This window comes from Pseudophryne corroboree, chromosome 11 (genome assembly GCF_028390025.1).
Source record: "Pseudophryne corroboree isolate aPseCor3 chromosome 11, aPseCor3.hap2, whole genome shotgun sequence".
Taxonomy (NCBI): domain Eukaryota; kingdom Metazoa; phylum Chordata; class Amphibia; order Anura; family Myobatrachidae; genus Pseudophryne; species Pseudophryne corroboree.
The window spans coordinates 26532662-26555947 of record NC_086454.1 but is presented as its reverse complement, the minus strand read 5'-3'; positions in this window follow the sequence as shown (position 1 = coordinate 26555947).

Here is a 23286-nt window from a genome sequence, read left to right as displayed (position 1 = left end):
TCCAAAGACTCCTCCGGTCCCAGCCGGTTCAAGCTTTTCTGGACCCAATCCGGTTCCATCCGTAGGTCCAAAGACTACTTCAGTTCCAGCTGATTCAACGGTCTCCAAACTCAATCCTGTCCTATCCGTCGGCCCAAAGTCTCCGCCGGTCTCAGCCGGTTCAAGTTTGTCTGGACTCAATCTGGTCTCGTCCATAGGTCCAGTACAGTCTCATCTGGTTCCAGCCAGTTCAAGTTCATCAGGATTCAATCTAGATCCTTCCGTTTGTTCAGGTAAAGAATTTATAAGAAGTGTCCTGGGGCCACTCCTAAAGGAGGGGGTGCTGTCACGATCCAGGTAATTCCTTATCAGTATTTACCTTCCAAATGTCTCCTGAGACTGTCCCAGTGTTCCAAGCCTGGATTCCATCTGCACTGTCTATGTGCAGCACGCTGCATCTCATTGTTTCTAATCTCTTTACTGTGATTCTGGCAGCATCAGGGTTAAGTTTCACATGCAAGTTACAAACAGTCTTTCCCTCCAAGTTCAAACATGGGCGCAGCCATGTTTGTTTTCATCACATGTTACTTTTCAGCCTATCAGCTGTACTCTGCTCTCGGCCTGATTACCCAGCAGCTGCACTCTGGACTCTGCTTAATCAGCCAGCCAATCCCTGTTTTCCAGCTGGTATAAATATCTTGTTCCTGGGCTGGAAAGAGTGGTCAGTGCTTCAATTGCCTACAGTGATTCCAGTGTGCAGTTCTTCCATGAACTTTCTCTGCAGTACAGCCTGACTCTGCAGTGTCTACATTGCTCCCTGTGACTGGCAGTTACCTGAGACCGGCTTCCAGCTTCTAGCTTCCAGCGGTGCTCTGCCCTGCCAGTAACCATCGGTGTTCCGCCATCGATCCCAAGTCTCCATCTGTGTTCCGCCATCGATCCCAAGTCTCCATCGGTGTTCCGCCATCGATCCCCAGTAACCATCGGTGTTCCGCCATCGATCCCCAGTAACCATCGGTGTTCCGCCATCGATCCCAAGTCTCCATCGGTGTTCCGCCATCGATCCCAAGTCTCCATCGGTGTTCCGCCATCGATCCCAAGTCTCCATCGGTGTTCCGCCATCGATCCCAAGTCACCATCGGTGTTCCGCCATCGATCCCAAGTCTCCATCGGTGTTCCGCCATCGATCCCAAGTCTCCATCGGTGTTCCGCCATCGATCCCAAGTCACCATCGGTGTTCCGTCATCGATCCCAAGTATTTATCTGAACTGTGATTCCTGTTACCTGTACCAAGTCATCAGTATTCCTCTGAACTGTGTTTAATAAACCTTTGAACTTTCCTTCGTTGTCTTGGTCACGCCTTCGGGCATTTTTTCTAAAGGTTCCCTGCATGTCTAAGAACCCTGTACTGCCTCCCAGGTACACATATACCTCAGCCCCTACAACTGAGGCTTCCCCCGGTCAGCACCAGCCCTCAGTTGTGACATGGATGTTGAGATATCAGAGTCAGGATCTGTTTCCTTCTCATCTGACTGACTGGAGTGCTTTGCTAGGACCTGGTCACTATTGACCTTACTCGAGGCTGAGACTCTCTGAACCCCACCCGGGGCTGAGACTTTCTGAACCCCACCCGGGGCAGTGACTTTCTGAACCCCACCCGGGGCAGTGACTTTCTGAACCCCACCCGGGGCAGTGGCCTCCTGAACCCCACCCGGGGCAGTGGCCTCCTGAACCCCACCCGGGGCAGTGGCCTCCGGGAACCCCGCTGGGGCAGTGGCCTCCGGGAACCCCGCTGGGGCAGTGGCCTCCGGGAACCCCGCTGGGGCAGTGGCCTCCGAGAACCCCGCTGGGGCAGTGGCCTCCGGGAACCCCGCTGGGGCAGTGGCCTCCGAGAACCCCGCTGGGGCAGTGGCCTCCGAGAACCCCGCTGGGGCAGTGGCCTCCGGGAACCCCGCTGGGGCCAGCACCTCGGATTCTTTTACTGGGACCGGGACGTTGGCCTCCCTGACAGGGATCGGGCCATCGGCCTCCCTCTCTGAGTCGATAATTATCGAAAGTTCTCCCGGGACTATGACTTCCGGGACTTTTGCTGAAGCAATAACGTTCAGATCCTCCACTAATGCTATGCTTCTTAAGTTCTTTCCTGGGGAAGCGACTTCTAGACCCTTCTTTGGGGCTGCGTCTCTCGAGACCCCACTTGGGGATATTACTTCAAAGATCCCTTCTGGGGTTTTGCTTCTCGAGTTCCCCTCAAGAACTATGGTTTTAGAGACCCTTTCTAGGGTTGCGCTTTTCAAGTCCCTACCTGGGGTAACAGCTTCTGAGACCCCTTCCGGTATGGACACCTGAACTATAATATTTGATGTCCCTCTATAAGCTAGGGCATTGGGTACCGCTCCAGCACTCTGGGCATCGGGTACCGCTCCAGCACTCTGGGCATCGGGTACCGCTCCAGCACTCTGGGCTACGGGCACCGCTCCAGGACCCTGGGCTACGGGCACCGCTCCAGGACCCTGGGCTACGGGCACCGCTCCAGGACCCTGGGCTACGGGCACCGCTCCAGGACCCTGGGCTACGGGCACCGCTCCAGGACCCTGGGCTACGGGCACCGCTCCAGGACCCTGGGCTACGGGCACCGCTCCAGGAACCTGGGCATCGGGCACCGCTCCAGGAACCTGGGCATCGGGCACCACTCCAGGAACCTGGGCATCGGGCACCACTCCAGGAACCTGGGCATCGGGCACCACTCCAGGGACTTGCAACTCCGCTTCCACAGGAACCTCAAGAGAGGAGAGAAACATTATCTTTTGATTCCTGAATCTATAATGGGGCTCCCTTGCCCAAGGACCCCAATTATAGGACAGAGAGTTTTTTTGTGTGGGTTGTGTGACAAGTACCTCTGCCACAGTAGAGACAGGAGTAGGTCTTGTATCATGACTCAACTTGGCCAGAGGGCAAGACTCGTCACCACACTTTGGCTTGCGCAACTCACAGGTCTGCAGATAATGGCCTAAACCCCCACAATATAGGCATAAGTTTAAGTTTCTGCGACGCAGACGCTCCTCTTCTGAGAGCCTGGGCCGCAGAAAACTTTTAAACCTTTTCTCTTCAATTAAACCAGAGGATTCTCTTGTCACCATACTGTGAACAAGAGTCTCTTTAGAGATAGATGTACTCTCAACGACTTCTGGCAAAATGAGCAAGATTTTAGTCAGAAGGTTTTGCAGTTGCTTTAGGGATTGCTGCAAAACTTCTAGTCGCTCTGGTCTCAAAGCACTGAATACAGAGTTCAGGGCTGCGAGAGATGCCTGCAGGGCTTGCATAGTAGACATAGGAGGATTTAAAACTAGACAGGACAAGACAAGACAAGACAAGACAAGGCAAGGCAAGACAAGGCAAGACAAGGCAAGACTAAATTTTGCGAAACAAGACTTTTTTTTTTTTTTTTTTAAACACCGGACTGGATTCTAAACACCGGACTGGATTCTAAACACCGGACTGGATTCTAAACACCGGACTGGATTCTACACACTGAATTCTAGACAAGACTGGATTCTAACACCGGACTGGATTCTAACACCGGACTGGATTCTAACACACTGAAATCTAGACAGGACTGGATTCTAGACTAGACACTGGACTGGGCCAAAAAAGGAAAAAAGTTTTATTTCTTTTTTGTGGTATGGCTGGTGATAATGTTAGGTTCCTGGTGCTCAGAACAAGGGAGATGTTCATGAAGTGAGTCCAGAGCACCAGGACGTAACGCTGGGAAAGGGGAATGGAAAGGGAATAGCCCCTGGCGCCCTAACTCTGTCTCACCCGTGCTATCGGAAATCCCTTGCGAGACTATGGTTTCTTGAGCCCTTGGCAGCCACGTTTGAAGGGCGGATTATGTCTGCCCAACTCCGGTGCCCCCCGGTCTTAATGAGAGACAAAGGGAAATCCGAGGCAGAATGATAACAAGAGGACCTCTAACTAAGCAAACAGGCCAGGGGCTACAAGCTAACTAAAAACCTAAAGTATGTGCGGAGAAACCGCCAAAGGAAAAGAACAACAAAGGAAATGCTGATCACACACCGACACAATACCTTTGTGTACCGGCGGTGACAGCATAAGCAGAACCCTCTGCAAAACACCAGGGACAGAAACAATAATGGAATACAGCGGCCTAGGCCAACGGACGCGGGAGAGCCGCTACTCACGGAACCGGTACGAATACTGGCAAACGGACAGGAACTTCTAATGCTGCCGACACCGACTCTCAGAACTGGAGGACAGGCAGAATCCCAAACGACAGACCGGTGGACACCAGGAAGCCAGAAGACTTGACCAGGGACAGGCAAAGCCACTGGACCTCAGGGCAGGAACGCCTCACCGCAGGACACGGGATCAGACACAGGAATCGACACAGGGACTGACACAGGAATCAACACAGGGACTGACACAGGAATCAACACAGGGACTGACAGGAACCAGCTCACACTTCAAGCAGACTGCAAACCAAGGAATATCACCAGCATCTGTGAATTGCAGTCAGCCAGCATATAACAGAGAGGCCTAATTAATAATCCCATGCAGCTGCCCTGTTGCATGATTCCAAACTGACAAGATGCAATTAGCAGCCAGGTGAGGCTGAACACATGGGAACAAGCTGCAATTACACAGACTCACCAGCGGCAGCAGACAAGAGTATTCTAAAACAGAGCAACAGGAAATCCTGGCATGCAAGACAACTTTATAAACATAAAATAGGAATGAACCACTACCTGTGGTTCATAACAGTATCCCCTCCTTAAGGGTGAGCTCCGAGCACCCCATGACACCCACGGGGAACATAAACAGAAGTATAACATGAAATACAGAACAAAACTGCAAAACAGGAATGAGCCACAGCCGTGGCTCATAACACATGCCAGGATTCCTGGGTCAAAGATCTTATAGCCCAGGGCTACAGACTGGAGTTTCAGGAACTCCCACGTCACAGATTCTTCAAATCAGGCTTACCAGCTTCTCAAGAAGCAAGTATGACTTTACAGGAAGCAATTCTGAAACTGGTACAGACTCAGGTCATTGTTCCAGTTCCACTTCAGCTGCAAAACCAGGGTTATTATTCCAACCTGTTTGTAGTTCCGAAACCAGACGGTTCGGTAAGGCCCATTTTAAACCTCAAGTTGCTGAACCCGTACTTACGGGTGTTCAATTTCAAGATGGAGTCTTTGAGAGCGGTGATCTCAGGTCTGGAGGAGGGGGGATTCTTGGTGTCTCTGGATATCAAGGATGCGTTCCTTCATATACCGATTTGGCTGCCTCATCAGGCTTATCTAAGGTTTGCATTACAGGACTGTCACTACCAGTTCCAGGCCCTGCCATTTGGCCTCTCTATGGCACCGAGGGTGTTCACCAAGGTAATGGCAGAGATGATGTTTCTCCTCCGCAAACAGGGAGTGAACATAATACCGTACCTGGATGACCTGCAGATAAAGGCACCATCTAGGGAGAGGTAGTTAGTCAACATTGCCCTCTCAACCCGGCTACTCCAGGATCACGGGTTGATTTTGAACCTACCAAAATCTCATTTGGAACCAACACGGAGGCTTCCGTTCCTGGGGATGATATTGGATACGGAGGCGCAGAAGATATTCCTTCCATTGGAAAAGGCATTGGTGATCCAGTCGATGGTGCGGGACGTTCTAAGACAAACCTGGACATCGGTGCATCTATGCATTCGCCTTCTCGAAAAGATGGTAGCCGCTTACGAGGCGCTGCAATACGGAAAGTTTCACGCAAGGCCCTTCCAGCTGGATCTGTTGGACATGATCCGGATCGCATCTTCACATGCACCAGAGGATCCGTCTGTCGCTAAAAGCCAGGATTTCTCTTCTGTGGTGGCTTCAGGCTTCTCACCTGACCGAGGGCCGAAGGTTCGGAATTCAAAATTGGATTCTGCTAACCACAGACGCAAGCCTCAGAGGTTGGGGAGCAGTCATCCAGGGGGAACGGTTCCAAGGAAAATGGTTAAGTCAGGAAGCCATTCTTCCAGTCAACATTCCGGAACTAAGGGCCATATACAACACCCTTCTACAGGCATCGCATCTTCTTCAAGATCAAGCCATTCAGGTTCAGTTGGACAATGTGACGGCAGTAACGTACATAAACCGACAAGGCGGAACAAAGAGCAGGGCAGCAATGGCAGAGGTAACAAGGATTCTCCTCTGGGCAGAAAGACGTGCTGTGGCATTGTCCGCGATCTTCATTCTGGGAGTAGACAACTGGGAAGCAGACTTCCTCAGCAGACACGACCTCCACCCAGGAGAGTGGGGCCTTCACCCGGAGGTGTTCGGGTGCTTGTCACATCGGCGGGGAATGCCACAAATCGACATGATGGCCTCTCATCTCAACAAGAAGCTCAAGCGATATTTTCCAGATCGAGGGACCCACAAGCAGTGGCGGCGGATGTTCTGTTGACTCCATTTGGAAAAAATACGTCTCTTGGTGCGAGTACAGGAAACTTCCTGCGGTGGAATTTCAACTGGAACGTTTTCTTCTTTTTCTGCAGTCAGGTGTGGATGCGGGCCTACGTTGGGCTCCATAAAAGTCCAGATTTTGGCCTTATCCATTTTCTTCCAGAAACAATTGGCTTCTCTCCCTGAGGTTCAGACATTTTTGAAGGGGGTTCTGCACATCCAACCACCCTTTGTACCTCCTACGGCACCTTGGGATCTCAACGTGTTCTTGCAGTTCCTGCAATCGAAATGGTTTGAGCCTTTACAGGACGTTGACGTCAAGTTCCTTACGTGGAAGGCCGTCACACTGTTGGCCTTGGCTTCTGCAAGGAGTGTGTCGGAGCTGGGTGCATTGTCTCACAAAAGCCCCTATTTGATTTGTCATGAAGATAGGGCTGAACTCATAACTCCTCAGCAATTTCTTCCAAAGGTGTTGTCTCCGTTTCATATCAATCAACCTATTGTGGTTCCGGTGGTTACCGACACCTCTGCTACTTCAAAGTCCTTGGATGTTGTGAGGGCTTTGAAGATCAATGTGAAGCTGACAGCTCGTCGCAAAAAATCTGACTCGCTGTTTGTTCTCTATGATCCCAATAAAATTGGGTGTCCTGCTTCAAAGCAGACAATTGCACGCTGGATCAGGCTTACTATCCAGCATGTTTATTCCACGGCAGGTTTGCGGTGTCCAAAATCTCTACATGCCCACTCTACTAGATCGGTGGGTTCTTCCTGGGCGGCTGCCCGGGGTGTCTCGGATTTCAGCTCTGCCGAGCAGCTACTTGGTCAGGTTCGAACATGTTTGCTAAGTTCTACAAGTTCGATACTTTGGCCTCTGAGGACCTTCAGTTGGGTCAATCACTTCTGCAGGAACCTCTGCATTCTTCCACCCGGTTTGGGAGCTTTGGTACATCCCCATTGTACTAATGTGGACCCCAGTATCCTCTAGGACAGGGACGGCCAACCAGTCAGTGACAAAGAGCCAAAAAACCTTGTTAGGTACGTCAAAGAGCTGACATCGAGCCGAAGGCGGGCATGCAAAAATGGAATGTGGCCTTGTGCCTGCTAGACCACGCCCCTGGTACAAAATACATTGAAAAAGCCAGAACGACCTAAAATAAAAAAAATTAAAGTCGGATCCATTGAAAAAGCCACTTTCACATAAAATAATTGAAAAAGCCAGATTCACATAATAAGTTCCCCCATGTGTCACTTTAGCCAGCTCCCCATGTGACACTCCTGCTAGCACCCCCCATGTCACTCCAGCCAGCTCTTCCATGTGTCACTCCTGCTACCACCCTCCTATGTCACTTCATCCAGCTTTCCCATGTGTCACTCCTGCTAGCACCCCCCATGTCACTCCAGCCAGCTCTCCCATGTGTCACTCCTGCTAGCACCCTCCTCTGTCACTTCATCCTGCTCCCCCATGTGTCACTCCTGCTAGCACCCTCCTATGTCACTTCATCCAGCTCTCCCATGTGTCACTCCTGCTAGCACCCTCCTATGTCACTTCATCCAGCTTTCCCATGTGTCACTCCTGCTAGCACCCTCCTATGTCACTTCATCCAGCTTTCCCATGTGTCACTCCTGCTAGCACCCCCCATGTCACTCCAGCCAGCTCTCCCATGTGTCACTCCTGCTAGCACCCTCCTCTGTCACTTCATCCTGCTCCCCCATGTGTCACTCCTGCTAGCACCCTCCTATGTCACTTCATCCAGCTTTCCCATGTGTCACTCCTGCTAGCACCCTCCTATGTCACTTCATCCAGCTCTCCCATGTGTCACTCCTGCTACCACCCTCCTATGTCACTTCATCCAGCTCTCCCATGTGTCACTCCTGCTACCACCCTCCTATGTCACTTCATCCAGCTCTCCCACGTGTCACTCCTGCTAGCACCCTCCTATGTCACTTCATCCAGCTCCCCCATGTGTCACTCCTGCTAGCACCCTCCTATGTCACTTCATCCAGCTCTCCCATGTGTCACTCCTGCTAGCACCCTATGTCACTTCATCCAGCTCTCCCATGTGTCACTCCTGCTAGCACCCTCCTATGTCACTTCATCCAGCTTTCCCATGTGTCACTCCTGCTACCACCCTCCTATGTCACTTCATCCAGCTCTCCCATGTGTCACTTCTGCTAGCACCCTCCTATGTCACTTCAACCAGCTCTCCCATGTGTCACTCCTGCTACCACCCTCCTATGTCACTTCATCCAGCTCTCCCATGTGTCACTTCTGCTAGCACCCTCCTATGTCACTTCATCCAGCTTTCCCATGTGTCACTCCTGCTACCACCCTCCTATGTCACTTCATCCAGCTCTCCCATGTGTCACTCCTGCTACCACCCTCCTATGTCACTTCATCCAGCTCTCCCATGTGTCACTCCTGCTACCACCCTCCTATGTCACTTCATCCAGCTCTCCCATGTGTCACTTCTGCTAGCACCCTCCTATGTCACTTCATCCAGCTCCCCCATGTGTCACTCCTGCTAGCACCCTCCTATGTCACTTCAACCAGCTCTCCCATGTGTCACTCTTGCTACCACCCTCCTATGTCACTTCATCCAGCTCTCCCATGTGTCACTCCTGCTAGCACCCTCCTATGTCACTTCATCCAGCTCTCCCATGTGTCACTCCTGCTAGCACCCTACTATGTCACTTCATCCAGCTTTCCCATGTGTCACTCGTGCTAGCACCCTCCTATGTCACTTCATCCAGCTCTCCCATGTGTCACTCCTGCTAGCACCCTCCTATGTCACTTCATCCAGCTCTCCCATGTGTCACTCCTGCTAGCACCCTCCTATATCACTTCATCCAGCTTTCCCATGTGTCACTCCTGCTAGCACCCTCCTATGTCACTTCATCCAGCTCTCCCATGTGTCACTCCTGCTACCACCCTCCTATGTCACTTCATCCAGCTCTCCCATGTGTCACTCCTGCTACCACCCTCCTATGTCACTTCATCCAGCTCTCCCATGTGTCACTCCTGCTAGCACCCTCCTATGTCACTTCATCCAGCTCTCCCATGTGTCACTCCTGCTAGCACCCTCCTATGTCACTTCATCCAGCTCTCCCATGTGTCACTCCTGCTAGAACCCTCCTATGTCTATTCATCCAGCTCTCCCATGTGTCACTCCTGCTAGAACCCTCCTATGTCACTTCATCCAGCTCTCCCATGTGTCACTCCTGCTAGAACCCTCCTATGTCTATTCATCCAGCTCTCCCATGTGTCACTCATGCTAGCACCCTCCTATGATCACTTCATCCAGCTCTCCCATGTGTCACTCCTGCTACCACCCTCCTATGTCACTTCATCCAGCTCTCCCATGTGTCACTCCTGCTAGCACCCTCCTATGTCACTTCATCCAGCTCTCCCATGTGTCACTCCTGCTAGCACCCTCCTATGTCACTCCATCCAGCTCCCCCATGTGTCACTCCTGCTAGCACCCTCCTATGTCACTTCATCCAGCTCTCCCATGTGTCACTTCTGCTAGCACCCTCCTATGTCACTTCATCCAGCTCCCCCATGTGTCACTCTTGCTAGCACCCTCCTATGTCACTTCAACCAGCTCTCCCATGTGTCACTCTTGCTACCACCCTCCTATGTCACTTCATCCAGCTCTCCCATGTGTCACTCCTGCTAGCACCCTCCTATGTCACTTCATCCAGCTTTCCCATGCGTCACTCCTGCTAGCACCCTCCTATGTCACTTCATCCAGCTCTCCCATGCGTCACTCCTGCTAGCACCCTCCTATGTCACTTCATCCAGCTCCCCCATGCGTCACTCCTGCTAGCACCCTCCTATGTAACTTCATCCAGCTTTCCCATGTGTCACTCCTGCTGGCACCCTCCTATGTCACTTCATCCAGCTTTCCCATGTGTCACTCCTGCTGGCACCCTCCTATGTCACTTCATCCAGCTTTCCCATGCGTCACTCCTGCTAGCACCCTCCTATGTCACTTCATCCAGCTCTCCCATGCGTCACTCCAGCTAGCACCCTCCTATGTCACTTCATCCAGCTCCCCCATGCGTCACTCCTGCTAGCACCCTCCTATGTAACTTCATCCAGCTTTCCCATGTGTCACTCCTGCTGGCACCCTCCTATGTCACTTCATCCAGCTTTCCCATGTGTCACTCCTGCTGGCACCCTCCTATGTCACTTCATCCAGCTTTCCCATGTGTCACTCCTGCTAGCACCCTCCTATGTCACTTCATCCAGCTCTCCCATGTGTCACTCCTGCTAGCACCCTCCTATGTCACTTCATCCAGCTCCCCCATGTGTCACTCCTGCTAGCACCCTCCTATGTCACTTCATCCAGCTCTCCCATGTGTCACTCCTGCTAGCACCCTCCTATGTCACTTCATCCAGCTCTCCCATGTGTCACTCCTGCTACCACCCTCCTATGTCACTTCATCCAGCTCTCCCATGTGTCACTCCTGCTAGAACCCTTCTATGTCACTTCATCCAGCTCTCCCATGTGTCACTCCTGCTAGCACCCTCCTATGTCACTTCATCCAGCTCTCCCATGTGTCACTTCTGCTAGCACCCTCCTATGTCACTTCATCCAGCTCTCCCATGTGTCACTCCTGCTACCACCCTCCTATGTCACTTCATCCAGCTCTCCCATGTGTCACTCCTGCTAGCACCCTCCTATGTCACTTCATCTAGCTCCCCCATGTGTCACTCCTGCTAGCACCCTCCTATGTCACTTCATCCAACTCTCCCATGTGTCACTCCTGCTAGCACCCTCCTATGTCACTTCATCCAGCTCTCCCATGTGTCACTCCTGCTAGCACCCTATGTCACTTCATCCAGCTCTCCCATGTGTCACTCCTGCTAGCACCCTCCTATGTCACTTCATCCAGCTTTCCCATGTGTCACTCCTGCTAGCACCTTCCTATGTCACTTCATCCAGCTCTCCCATGTGTCAGCTCTCCCATGTGTCAATCCTGCTAGCACCCTCCTATGTCACTTCATCCAGCTCTCCCATGTGTCACTCCTGCTACCACCCTCCTATGTCACTTCATCCAGCTCTCCCATGTGTCACTCCTGCTACCACCCTCCTATGTCACTTCATCCAGCTCTCCCATGTGTCAGCTCTCCCATGTGTCACTCCTGCTAGCACCCTCCTATGTCACTTCATCCAGCTCTCCCATGTGTCACTCCTGCTAGCACCCTCCTATGTCACTTCATCCAGCTCTCCCATGTGTCACTCTGGCTAGCACCCTCCTATGTCACTTCATCCAGCTCTCCCATGTGTCACTCCTGCTAGCACCCTCCTATGTCACTTCATCCAGCTCTCCCATGTGTCACTCCTGCTAGCACCCTCCTATGTCACTTCATCCAGCTCTCCCATGTGTCACTTCTGCTAGAACCCTCCTATGTCACTTCATCCAGCTCTCCCATGTGTCACTCCTGCTACCACCCTCCTATGTCACTTCATCCAGCTTTCTCATGTGTCACTCCTGCTACCACCCTCCTATGTCACTTCATCCAGCTTTCCCATGTGTCACTCCTGCTAGCACCCTCCTATGTCACTTCATCCAGCTCTCCCATGTGTCACTCCTGCTAGAACCCTCCTATGTCACTTCATCCAGCTCTCCCATGTGTCACTCCTGCTACCACCCTCCTATGTCACTTCATCCAGCTTTCCCATGTGTCACTCCTGCTACCACCCTCCTCTGTCACTTCATCCAGCTCTCCCATGTGTCACTCCTGCTAGCACCCTCCTATGTCACTTCATCCAGCTCTCCCATGTGTCACTCCGGCTAGCACCCTCCTATGTCACTTCATCCAGCTCCCCCATGTGTCACTCCTGCTAGCACCCTCCTATGTCACTTCATCCAGCTCTCCCATGTGTCACTCCTGCTAGCACCCTCCTATGTCACTTCATCCAGCTCTCCCATGTGTCACTTCTGCTAGAACCCTCCTATGTCACTTCATCCAGCTCTCCCATGTGTCACTCCTGCTACCACCCTCCTATGTCACTTCATCCAGCTCCCCCATGTGTCACTCCTGCTAGCACCCTCCTATGTCACTTCATCCAGCTCTCCCATGTGTCACTCCTGCTAGCACCCTCCTATGTCACTTCATCCAGCTCTCCCATGTGTCACTCCTGCTAGCACCCTCCTATGTCACTTCATCCAGCTCTCCCATGTGTCACTCCTGCTACCACCCTCCTTCATCACTCCAGTCAGCTCCTCCATGTGTCACTCCTGCCAGGACCCTTCTGTGTCACTCCAGCCGGCTCCGCCTTATGTCACTCTAGCCCACCCTCATGTGTCACTAAAGTTCCCCCACCAAGTTGTGCCATTGCTGCAGCCCCTAATGTGTTCTCTGTTTGCCAGTGGGTGTCTCGCCTCTAGTATCTGGCTCCTTCAGTTTTCAGTCCCTGTAGTGCTGCTGTGTGTCTGGCTGGAGTGCAGCGGTTTCTGTATCTGTTGTGGTCACATGATTTAGAGTGTTGGGAGCCACATTTAAATAAAGAAAGAGCCTCATGTGGCTCAAGAGCTACTGGTTGGCCACCGCTGCTCTAGGATGTAAGAGAAAATAGGATTTTAATTACCCACGGTAAATCCTTTTCTCGTAGTCCATAGAGGATACTGAGCGCCCGCCCACTGCTTCGTTTCTTCCTGCACTGTTACTTGGTTAAGTATTGTTGGTTCACCCGTCGCTGTTCCTGGTTTAAAGTTTGGTTAGCATGGGTTTCCTCTTGTTCTGTGTGTGCTGGTTCAGAATCTCACCACTATCCTTATCTATCCTTCTCTCAAAGTATGTCCGTCTCCTCGGACACAGTTTCCTAGACTGAGTCTGGTAGGAGGGGCATAGAGGGAGGACCCAGCCCACACTATCAACTTCTTAAAGTGCCCATGGCTCCTAGTGGACCCATCTATACCCCATGGTACTAATGTGGACCCCAGTATCCTCTACGGACTCTACGGTCAAAAATCGCCCTATCAGGCCATTTTCATTGTCCGAAAAAGGATCGCATCTAATTGGATACTGGCCATAGCCTTCCTTAGCTGGGTCTGTTATCCACATCTACTACATACCTCATTATTACACCACAAGAATCCTTCCCTGGACAATCACCTTCAGCTGAGCAGGTCTTTTGCAGTTTATGAACAGTCCGTCAGTCCTTGCAGACTCTCTCCATGCTTGAACAGGCTAGATCAGCTTGTACGGGGAAGTGGGTGCAGGCTGGGCATCTGCTATTGTGTTATCTGCATAATAGTGAACATACATATTACACTATAAAAACACCAAACATGACTTATGGTTTTATCAGTGGGTAGCGGGAAATGGGCAACATTCTGGAGAAGCCAATACTCTGCAAATTATCAGTAACCACATAATAAATACAAAACACTGCTAGCATTCTTTCTATGTGTGGATCTGTTCAGGAACGTACATGAGACAGATGCACTGTTCAGGATCTGGGGCAATCATTTCTACAGAAACCATGTAGATAGTTTTCCCTGCAATAAGGAGATAATTCAGGAGACAGACCGGTCGTGTACAGGCGCGGTCTATTGTGCAATTCTAACAGGTACACAGTGCATCAGTCATAATGTGATCACACAGAATAACCTGCTTAGACAGCAATGAGCAGAGAGCGCTGCATTAATAATGAATACGCCATCTCTGGGATGTCTTCGTATTACTGTGTGCAGCACCCCCCTGGGTCATGTTCAATCAATTTGGAGAAGGCATTTGGCGCAGTATAGAGTAAACCCGTGGGACCCCATTCCTATAATTGTGGAATATCTCCTCTCCCTGCTGGGCATTACTCCATCTTATTTCCAGGATCCGGAGCTGTAAAAGATTGTATTACACGAGGTTGGGATTATGATGATGGAAGGTGGAGTTCCCTCTCCCCGTTACTAGAGTGCTCCAAGGACCCATCTGCCCTTGTGTGAAATGTGTTTCTCTCAGCCCGATAGTCACAGTAATAAATCTCTCCTCTACTATCTGTCCATGAACTGTCCCTGCAGATCTCCAGCCGCTCATTTATGGAGGTAATCTTTGTACCTGCTATCTTCCTGCATCACAGCTGCAATTCAATTACATGACTTCTAAATAACTTTGAAAGAACCAGCAAACTCAAATATGAAGCCTTGTTATCAGCCCCCCTTCCTCTCCTCCCTTAGCAGGCAGGCTCGCCCTAGTTTCAGCTGGTCAGCAACGGAAGCACACAAATGGATAAGTATGAGCCTCACGCCCTTATATGAAGCCCACCCACTGCCGCTCCGCTGTGGAGTTTTATTATTATTAGCTTTTATTCATATGATGCCACACAGGCTCTGCAGTGCTGTGCACAGAGGGAAAATGTACAACACAGCGCATAGGCACAACATGATACAAACAGGAACATAACTTTACTTATATACATAATGAGATAACTGCAGTGCTTAGTTCTCATAAAATATATATATATATATAACAGTGCAATTTAGATTTCATTTTGAACACACCCCACCCAAATCTAACTCTCTCTGCACATGTTATGGCTGACCCACCTGCAGTGCACATGGGGGGTAATTCCAAGTTGATCGCAGCAGGACATTTTTTAGCAGTTGGGCAAAACCATGTGCACTGCAGGGGAGGCAGATATAACATGTGCAGAGAGAGATAGATTTGGGTGTGGTGAGTTCAATCTGCAATCTAAATTGTAGTGTAAAAATAAAGCAGCCAGTATTTACCCTGCACAGAAACAAAATAACCCACCCAAATCTAATTCTCTCTGCAAATGTTATATCTGCCCCCCCTGCACTGCACATGGTTTTGCCCAACTGCTAAAAAATTTCCTGCTGCGATCAACTTGGAATTACCCCCATGGTTTTACCCAATTGCTAACAAATTTGCTGCTGGGATCAGATCTGAATTAGGCCCATGGTTTTGCCCATTAGAGAAAAAGTTTGCTGTTGCGATCAGGTCTGAATTAGGCCCTTAGAAGAGTATGGTTTCCAATGTTTTGTTTTCCAGCACCTTTTTGTGTTTTTCCAGCAGGTTTTCTAATTGAAGCCTTGTCTGCAGAATGTCTTTAGGGGAAAATTGTTGCTGAGGTTGGGGAATTACATGAGGATATTTCATAATAAGATATTAATGAGCCCCTGGCACAGGCCTCTTACAATTTTCGTCTAACTCTCCAAAATTATTTACCATTTAATAAATGTAACTTAAATTGCTCTGAATACAATCATAACATATGTATCCGTTTTGGGAGCCAATGGCAAATAGTCACTTTTGTCAAAGAAACATAACTGGATCTGACTAAATATGAAATCATGGTCATAGCATTGCTGAATAAGCAAAAGTTGTGAAACAAATCTGTACATTTGTCTGGTTATACAGCCTGACAATGTCACTGCTGACTAAAGGGAGATTTGGGTCATAAATGTCTAGCCATGCATAACCCTGTCTGTATGCTTTGTTTGCAGTGTGCATGATGTCATAGTAATATATGGTGCCTTACCAAACTAAGGGGCAGATGTATTAACCTGGAGAATGCATACAGAAGTGATAAACCAGTGATAAATGCAAGGTAATAAACGAACCAGCCAATCAGCTCCCATATGTAAATTAACAGTTAGGAGCTGATTGGATGGTGCAGTATCACCTTGCACTTAACACTGCTTTATCATTGGTTTATCACTTCCTTATGCCTTCTACAGGTTATTACATCTACCCCTAAGAGCCTTATTCAGGTTGGATTGGAAAATTTGAGATTCGCAATCCGTCCGATTATGGAACGATTGCACATGCGTGGCATTTGCATTGCGCATGCGCAAGGGGAAATAGCGAAAGAAATTGTGTACAGATTGTAATCGCAATGCAGCAGCTGTTTGACTGACAGGAAGCCGGCGTTTCTGGGCGGAAACCTACCGTTTTCTGGATATGTCAGAAAAAACGCAGGCATGCCCAGGCGTTTTTAAGGAGGGTCTCTGACGTCAGCGATGACCACTTCCAGCCTCTTGCATTGCAATAATTGTGGATGACTTTGCCTGGCGCAGATGGGAAAAATCTTCGATGTTCTGGTAATTGGTAATATGGTTTGCGTTCAGACCACACATTGCGACGCAGAGACTGCAATCCTTGCTGAAGGAGGTCCTAAGTGCAGTATGTATCAAACAAATATAAGTTGTTTAAAATTACTTAGTGAAACTGTGTATTATTGCTACATATACATATATGCATGAGGCCCTAGACAGACAGCCAGTATGACTCAATACAGGTGATGTGTTTAGTGGCTGTATGGTGGAGCTTATAAGCATACATTACATCAAGAACACAGAATAATACTGTATATGGAATCACGCTGTCTTTTATATATTTTTCTCTAACGTCCTAAGTGGATGCTGGGGACTCCGTAAGGACCATGGGGAATAGCGGCTCCGCAGGAGACTGGGCACAAAAGTAAAGCTTTAGAACTACCTGGTGTGCACTGGCTCCTCCCCCTATGACCCTCCTCCAAGCCTCAGTTAAGATTTTGTGCCCGAACGAGAAGGGTGCACACTAGGGGCTCTCCTGAGCTGCTTAGTGAAAAGTTTAGTTTTAGGTTTTTTATTTTCAGTGAGACCTGCTGGCAACAGGCTCACTGCATCGAGGGACTAAGGGGAGAAGAAGCGAACTCACCTGCGTGCAGAGTGGATTGGGCTTCTTAGGCTACTGGACATTAGCTCCAGAGGGACGATCACAGGCCCAGCCATGGATGGGTCCCAGAGCCGCGCCGCCGGCCCCCTTACAGAGCCAGAAGACAGAAGAGGTCCGGAAAATCGGCGGCAGAAGACGTCCTGTCTTCAACAAGGTAGCGCACAGCACTGCAGCTGTGCGCCATTGCTCTCAGCCCACTTCACACTCCGGTCACTGAGGGTGCAGGGCGCTGGGGGGGGGGCGCCCTGAGACGCAATAAAAACACCTTGGATGGCAAAAAATGCATCACATATAGCTCCTGGGCTATATGGATGCATTTAACCCCTGCCAGAATACATAGAAAAACGGGAGATAAGGCCGCCGATAAGGGGGCGGAGCCTATCTCCTCAGCACACTGGCGCCATTTTCCCTCACAGCTCCGTTGGAGGGAAGCTCCCTGGCTCTCCCCTGCAGTCACTACACTACAGAAAGGGTTAAAAAAGAGAGGGGGGGGGGCCCACTAATTACGCGCAGTATTAAAGATACAGCAGCTATAAGGGGAAAAACACTTATATAAGGTTATCCCTGGTCAAAGTCAGAAAAATATCTCTATGCACACTGCCATATTTGCACCTCACACAGGTCTGCGCTGCGCATGCGTGCGCTCTCCCGTGCGTGCGCATACTCGCTGTTGCGGGCACCCGCGGGCGCGCGGTATGTGCATTTACGGTAGAGTTCATGTGTTCATAGCGTGCGACTCAATCGTTACATATTTCCACTATATAATGTATTTTGTAGATCATGGTCCCTTTGATAGAATCTGAAAGTTTGGTTAATGTAGAATGTTCATGAACAGAGAAATCCCCCTTTGTTTGATACGAAGGGTCAGACAGGAGTAATACAGTGGTGTTTAGTATCCATCGGAAGAGTATTTAATTAGCAATATTCCGGTGTTGGTTTGAAGCGGATTAATCGCTCGTGCGAATAGTTATGGACATAAGAAGTTTATGAACATTCACTGTATTTGCACTTACTTATCCATGCGGCGGGAAACCCAGTTTCCCTCCCACCTGAGCTGTTGGAAATAGTCACAGCCCACCTGTATGAATCAACCTATGACCTTTTGTTATAATGCGAGGAGGAATTCCTGTGTCCAATGAACAATGAGATTGTAGGGACCATTGAATTGTATTGTGTGTAGGGCATAAATAGACAAGCCGATCACATCCAGCTCTCACTCTTCAACGGTTATCATTGCTGAAAATCGGGAGCTGGATGTCCAGAGGCGCATGCGATCGTTTCCTTTGTGCGTAAGTTTTCTCCGCAATCATATTGTCTTTCTTGTGGTTATGGGCCATTTCTCTCTCTCTTCTCTTTCTCTCATATTCTCTTAAACGTAATAGTATTGTATTGTATTTCATGTGTAGTTATCTGGTTAGGTAGTCTATGTTATATTGTAGTGTATGACTTGTATTGTATTAATTATTTTGCAAGTATAACATTCATAATATATATATTAGGCGTTGGACCCTAAGCACGGTATCTGTGTATTTCTTATAGTGTTAAGTATTCTCAGAGCGTCGGTGACGCTCAAACAGCTTTTAAGTTAATAAGGTTACACTGTGTTGCATCTACACCCTATCTCTACACAAAGGTTTTACAGCATAGTACATTGTTTATGGTTTAGATATAAAGGTTTAACATTGTGAGCGTCTGCGCCGCTCGTGATCTCCTCGTGGTCTCGAGCGTCCGCTACGCTGATAGCGTAGCATTACGGTAGTCGCTCACCTATAAGTGTGCCCGATAGCAACAGCGTATTCTTGTGAGCGTCTGTATCGCTCGAGCAGCCCGCTCCCGATACAGCGTCCGTTACGCTATAGTGAACCATTACGTTAGTCACCAGCCAATAGCGTGCCTGTCTGTGATCTCTTTGCCGTGAGCGAACGTGACGCTTGAGCGTCTCGACCACGGCTAAGCGATTGTTACGCAACGAGCTTACCCTTACGGTACTCCATACGTAAATAGCGTACAGTGTTCTTAGACCTCATAAAGGGTTTTATATAAGATAAATATTTAGCTTTATCAATTGGCGGCTCGTCCTGTCCTTCACATATCTCTGCTAGGTAATTTCAGCAGACATTATCCATCAGCAAAGGGCGGGAGATCATATTCTTCGCAGTGCTGACGGGATAAGCGTCTGCTTCGCTTAGTAAAGGGTGCTGAAGGAATCCGGAACCGGAGGTAAGAACAAAACGCTAGTGTCTTTTAAAACTGTTTATTTCTGTCTTGCGTACACACGCACATATCTGCATTTCTTTTTCATTCGTGTATTTTCATATATCACTCTCCTGTTTGCCATTTCATAATTGATAAAACGTGCTAAGAGAGATTTGTCGCTATTTCATAGTTAAAGTGTAAAAGTAATGCGTTAAGGGATAAAGTGTAAAACACACACAGCTCTACCTAAAGGTAAAAGGAGAGATTGGTGTGTTGCGCGGTAGACGATCGAGGATCATCTACATTGATAAAACGTGTTTGTTGTGTTACGGTGGACATTGGTTTTGTGTACACGTGTCTCTAACAAAGGACTGAGACTCGCGTACGCAAAGGCCGACGCACGCAGCGTAAATTACGTAACGGAGCGTCTGGGTACGCCCACGTAACTCAAGTCACACGATAGTGTTGATTTTTAAATAGCGCAACAGGCGCGATAAGTAACGCAACAGGCGATAAGTAACGCAACAAGCGATAAATAGCGCATCAGGCGATAAGTAGCGCAAATCTATTTTAAAACCGAAATTTAAATTAACAGATCCTTCTCCAAATTTACAAACACATCTGGTCTAAAGAAAAATTTCTGCGCAGAAATAGAAATAGAAACAAAAGTGTGTATGTGATGAGTGAGTGTTTTTAAGTTTTACAATTTTGGGGATTGAACCAAAGAAATCATCGAGTTCTCGTGAAGGTACATACGTGTAAGTGACATACATGGTGGCTAGGGAGGCATCTCTGGTTAAACATATATAAAATTTGAGCATTAGAGTGTAGCAGACCAGGAGGTCATACTGTAACAGACCAGGAGGTCAGACCAGGAGGTCGCATAACAGACCAGGAGGTCCAGGTACAGCAGACAAGGAAGTCCGCTATAGAGACAAGGCACAACACCAAAGAAGGGTTGGTGCGACACCCATATAGGAAAATAAAGCTCAGGCTGAAGGAATTCGCAGCTGCTGAATGTCGATTCCACTGGTCGCTCCGTACATAAGATTAGTTGCTTATGTACTGAACGATTGTACCGCACGTAATTGTGTGCATTAGTTAGTAACCTGACCAGTACCATTTGTGTACAAACCCGGTCATAAACGCTATTTGTACATTCTAACGTGATTTGTGTAATTTTTTATTTTAACCAAAAAGGGAAATTCTCTGGTCACTCAGGAATTATCCGACAACCCCACCTTTACTGGAAAGGGTTAATGCTCTTCGGATCACACCCACATGTTCCAGTAAACTCAGGTTAATAGGGGCCCTGGGTCGAGTACGCCAGCACTATATCAGTGTGTGGGCATATTGGTCGGCGTGGGCGAGTGAGTGAGGTGCTCGGTAAACTTCACCGTCAACCTATCTTTGAATATTTTGGTTTTTTTAAGGGTTAGCAACACCTGCAAATTATGGGGGCCAGTTGTTCAAGAAGGGGGCGATCAACCTCGGTTCGGGTTGATTCTGTAAACCGACCAGTCGGGTCGGCAAGGTACGTAATGTGTGAAAAATACGGAAGGCACACAGAAATTTTATGTGATGAATGGGAAAGAATGACAATGCATGACGGGGAGAAATTCCCAAGAATAGGTAGCTTCAGCCCAGAAGTGTTAATGAATTTAAGGAGAAGGATAGGTCTTATTAAACCAGCAAAGAGACGGATCAAACATTATGATTGTTTAAAATTATGGCAACAGGAAAGTGAAATGCAAAGAGAGTTAACTGACATATCTGACTCTCATCTTGGGAGGAGAGACATGGCAATGGAGAGAATTATGGTTGCGGAGAAAGGCACAATGTTGAACAATAAAAACGCACTTAGCAACTGTAGTATAGATGATAAGAATAAGTGTAATAAACATAACAATGATAATTGTAATGCTGTTAAATGTACAACTGTTAACCCGTGCAAGTTGCACCCCATGTCAAACTTCCCTCAGGAATACGAGCAAGAAAGTGAACCCAACACGATGTCGGCACCTCTTCCAGCAGCCATCACACAAGACATCCAGGTGGACGCGACCAAATCGGTAAAGGCAATAATCAAACCCCCTAACGGAGGGTCAGGTGAGGTCGTGTCCACAGGTACGTACAATGTTTTATATCACGCACAAACAAATGTACCCCATATTGTAAGACCAAAACAAGGTGATGTAATTGAGTTTAGTCCTGTCAGGGTGATTACAGTCCCCAATGGGAAGACTGACGATCAGGGAACCACTCCCGCCAAGGACAGTGCAATGCGCTGTCCCTGGTCACGGACCGAATTGAGATCAATTATGTCTGAATTTCCTGATCCTAGGAAAAATCTAGTCGCATGTCAAAATTTCATTAAAGAACTAGGAAACTCCACAGAACCCACCAACAAAGAGTGGCGGACAGTGCTGAGGGCATGTTTGCCCTCCAGTGTTGACCCTGCGAAATTTATTGCTGATTGTAAATTAGACACGGAGGTACCTTGTACAGAGGAACACAATCAGGAATGTATTAAGCAGATCAACCGACAGTTAGAAATATATTTCCCAGCCATTGTCGAGTGGAACAAAATCTTCTCCATAAGACAAAACGAAGGGGAAAGTATTTCCAATTATTTCAATCAAGCACTGCAAGTAATGGCTAGGAACACTGGGATCACAGACATCAAAACAAGTGCACCGCACAGAGAAGTAGCAGTATCTGTGCTAATGGATGGTTTAAAGCCCAGTACTCACGGGCCGATCAAGGAGAGATGCGTGCTGAGCGAACCGCTCAGCACACATCTCTCCTGCCGCTCAGCACAGCGCGATCTGTGCTGAGCGTGCGGGGGGAGACGGGGGGGCCGCTCACTTCACCCAGCGGGTGAAGTGAGCGACCCGCTAGATTGGCCTGCATGCAGGCCAATCTAGCAGCGGCGATAGCGATGTGCGGGGCCGCGCATCGCTATCGCCGAGGGGGCTACACACGGAGCGATCCTGCCGATATTCTAAGCAATCTAGTCAGATTGCTTAGAATATCGCTCCGTGAGTACCCCCCTTAAGGGAAGTGTTGAGAGCAAAGATACAGATCACCAATCCATACTGGAGAGATAAATCAGTAACTGCATTAAGGGACTCTGCTGTTGGGCATGAGCAAAGCATCATCAAGCACAGGGAAACAAAGAAGCCTCAGATCCCTGTGGTTAAGCCAAAGGTGACAAGGTGTTATAATTGCCAGAAGGAAGGTCATTTTGCAAGAGATTGTAGATCAGGAAGTAGACAAAATTCACATAAACCCCCTAGACAAAGATATGAGCAAAATTATAACACACACAATTATAAACAGGGATCATATAGGAAGAATTTTGAGCCACACCCATAATGTGCAATCAGGAAAGGTGATCATTAGGACTGATGGTAAGCCTGAGGTTATAGTTAATAAATTGGGAGGTCATTCCCTGAAGACACAGGAATGACTGGGTGAAACGTTGTAAATGTATCTGTGAAATGTTTCTTTTTCTCTCTCCCCATCTCTGACGATTATTGGTAGGATTCAAACATTGCATATATACTTGGTCTTTGCAGAAGTCTACCAAACCCCAGCATGACCTATCCGCATCAATGTATTCTGGCCAGATACAGACAGTGGAATATGGAAGTGCTGGGGGGAGGGACTGCGCAAGGAAACCATTGGACATGTAGATATGACAGCCTGATGATCTGACAATGTTTTAGAAAATGTTTATGTTTGAAAAATGTTTTTTTTCTCTGTTGTTTATTGATGTGTTATGTTATATATATATATGTATATACATATGTGAACGGTTCTCTCTCTCTCGTTGTTTTTTTTTTTTCCCTCTCCCTCTTCTCACTCATGTTTTCATGTTTTAAAGATGGTATGTCACACATCAGTTAGACAAATGGTAATGCAAGATTTTTTTGCTCCTTACAGAAAGATCGCTGG